Here is a 428-nt window from a genome sequence, read left to right on the forward strand (position 1 = left end):
TGTTCTCGTATTAATTTCGTGGATAATTTTTTAACAATATTAAAATAATTTTAATGAAATAAATAAGGTACAAAACCATCGAATTTCATTATTCTATATTAGTTCTATAGTGTTGCTCCCCTTTATCATTGGCGTGCTAGCTATATATGTGTTACTTCAGTTACTTGTGTTCAGAATATATTTCTAAATTGAAGTCTAAAATATTAATAATAATAATCGTGCACGTTATATATATATGTTAAGGTATAAATGTTTTTAAGACAAATATTTGTATGCTTTAATATTTACTTTAGTCATAATGCAAGACGTAAAAAAAAAGAATAATATGTAAATATAGACACATTTAGCACAGATGGCCGGTTAGCTCAGTTGGTTAGAGCGTCGTGCTAATAACGCGAATGTCGTGGGTTCGATCCCCATACTGGCCA

General features: G+C 29.2%; 1 non-coding gene across 1 annotated transcript; it reads left to right on the forward strand.

The window, feature by feature from the left end:
* Positions 1-354: 354 nt before the first annotated feature.
* Positions 355-428, forward strand: Trnai-aau (transfer RNA isoleucine (anticodon AAU)). Its single transcript has one exon. It is a non-coding gene; the product is annotated as a tRNA-Ile (tRNA).

The sequence above is a fragment of the Biomphalaria glabrata genome, chromosome 4, assembly GCF_947242115.1.
Source record: "Biomphalaria glabrata chromosome 4, xgBioGlab47.1, whole genome shotgun sequence".
NCBI lineage: Eukaryota > Metazoa > Mollusca > Gastropoda > Planorbidae > Biomphalaria > Biomphalaria glabrata.